This window comes from Hyperoodon ampullatus, assembly GCF_949752795.1.
Source record: "Hyperoodon ampullatus genome assembly, chromosome: 6".
In the NCBI taxonomy this organism is placed as follows: Eukaryota; Metazoa; Chordata; class Mammalia; order Artiodactyla; family Ziphiidae; genus Hyperoodon; species Hyperoodon ampullatus.
This window is the reverse complement of record NC_136919.1, coordinates 66,597,046-66,599,816: the sequence shown is the minus strand read 5'-3', so window position 1 is coordinate 66,599,816 and position 2,771 is coordinate 66,597,046.

Here is a 2,771-nt window from a genome sequence, read left to right as displayed (position 1 = left end):
ATCCCACTACTGGGCATATACCCTGAGAAAACCATAATTCAAAAAGAGACATGTACCAAAATGTTCATAGCAGCCCTATTTACAATAGCCCGGAGATGGAAGGAACCTAAGTGTCCATCATCGGATGAATGGGTAAAGAAGATGTGGCACATATATACAATGGAATATTACTCAGCCATAAAAAGAAATGAAATTGAGCTATTTGTAATGAGGTGGATGGACCTAGAGTCTGTCATACAGAGTGAAGTAAGTCAGAAAGAGAAAGACAAATACTGTATGCTGACACATATATATGGAATTTAAGAAAAAAAATGTCATGAAGAACATAGGGCTAAGACAGAAATAAAGACACAGACCTACTTGAGAACGGACTTGAGGATATGGGGAGGGGGAAGGGTAAGCTGTGACAAAGCGAAAGAGAGGCATGGACATATATACACTACCAAACGTAAGGTAGATAGATAGTGGGAAGCAGCCGCAGAGCACAGGGAGATCAGCTGGGTGCTTTGTGACTGCCTGGAGGGGTGGGATGGGGAGGGTGGGACGGAGGGAGATGCATGAGGGAAGGGATATGGGAACAGAGGTATATGTATGACTGATTCACTTTGTTATAAAGCAGAAACTAAAAAAAAAAAAAAAAAAAAGAGACATGTACCAAAATTTTCATAGCAGCCCTATTTACAATAGCCCAGAGATGGAAACAACCTAAGTGTCCATCATCGGATGAATGGGTAAAGAAGATGTGGCACATATATACAATGGAATATTACTCAGCCATAAAAAGAAATGAAATTGAGCTATTTGTAATGAGGTGGATGGACCTAGAGTCTGTCATACAGAGTGAAGTAAGTCAGAAAGAGAAAGACAAATACTGTATGCTGACACATATATATGGAATTTAAGAAAAAAAAATGTCATGAAGAACATAGGGCTAAGACAGAAATAAAGACACAGACCTACTTGAGAACGGACTTGAGGATATGGGGAGGGGGAAGGGTAAGCTGTGACAAAGCGAAAGAGAGGCATGGACATATATACACTACCAAACGTAAGGTAGATAGATAGTGGGAAGCAGCCGCAGAGCACAGGGAGATCAGCTGGGTGCTTTGTGACTGCCTGGAGGGGTGGGATGGGGAGGGTGGGAGGGAGGGAGATGCATGAGGGAAGGGATATGGGAACAGAGGTATATGTATGACTGATTCACTTTGTTATAAAGCAGAAACTAATAAAAAAAAAAAAAAAGAGACATGTACCAAAATTTTCATAGCAGCCCTATTTACAATAGCCCAGAGATGGAAACAACCTAAGTGTCCATCATCGGATGAATGGGTAAAGAAGATGTGGCACATATATACAATGGAATATTACTCAGCCATAAAAAGAAATGAAATTGAGCTATTTGTAATGAGGTGGGTGGACCTAGAGTCTGTCATACAGAGTGAAGTAAGTCAGAAAGAGAAAGACAAATACTGTATGCTGACACATATATACGGAATTTAAGAAAAAAAATGTCATGAAGAACATAGGGGTAAGACAGGAATAAAGACACAGACCTACTAGAGAATGGACTTGAGGATATGGGGAGGGGGAAGGGTAAGCTGTGACAAAGTGAAAGAGCGGCATGGACATATATACACTACCAAACGTAAGGTAGATAGCTAGTGGGAAGCAGCCGCATAGCACAGGGAGATCAGCTCGGTGCTTTGTGACCGCCTGGAGGGGTGGAATAGGGAGGGTGGGAGGGAGACGCAAAAGGGAGGGGATATGGGAACATATGTATATGTATAACTGATTAAATTTGTTATAAAGCAAAATAAATAAATAAATAAATTAAAAAAAAAGAAAAATGTGTTTCATGTCCTTCTTAACGTCTCCAATGACCTCAATTTCCAAATCTGAAATTCTACTTTCACTGCTGTTCCTACTGCCGTAAAGCAATCAACATGGTTGACAGCTCTAAACACCTCAAATTATTGTCTCTTTTGATTTTTTTCTCTCTTTTTCTTGTCTCTGAGGCTGCCTCCCCTATTGTCTACAATCTCACCCATTCTCAAGGATTCAGTTGTCAAATAAATGCTGATGTTTATACCTCTTGTTCCAATTTTGTCTCAGAAACACATTTACAACAGTTTCTTGGTCTGTATTCAAGCTGGTACATCATAAGCACTGTCCTTCAGTGGCAAACTAAACTATTTTGCATGTGTAATGTCATTTGTGCACCACCATCACCCCATTCCAGTATCCAGAATTAGCTAAATTGACTGGATTTTGGTACTGTTAATAAATAATTATCCATTATTATTTCTCACTAGGTTAAAAGGCCACTATCACAGAAAAATACATATAAATGAAAACATTATTTGATATAAAAATCATGACTTTGGCCATTGTTAGTAGAAATAAAAAAAATTTTTTTTAATGGTACAAATGAACTTATTTACAAAACACAAATAGCGTCACAGATGTAGAAAACAAACTTATGGTTACCAAGAGGGGGGAAGGGGAGGGAGGGATAAACTGGGAGGTTGGGACTGACACATACACACTACTGTATATAAAACAGATGACTAATAAGAACCTAATGTATAGCACAGGGAATTCTACTCAATACTCTGTAATGACCAATATGGGAAAAGAATCTAAAAAAGAGTTGATATATGTATATGTATAACTGATTCACTTTGCTGTACAGCAGAATCTAACACAACACTGTAAATCAACTATACTCCAACAAAAATTAATTTAAAAAAAGTCTCCCCTCCTTTCAGAGT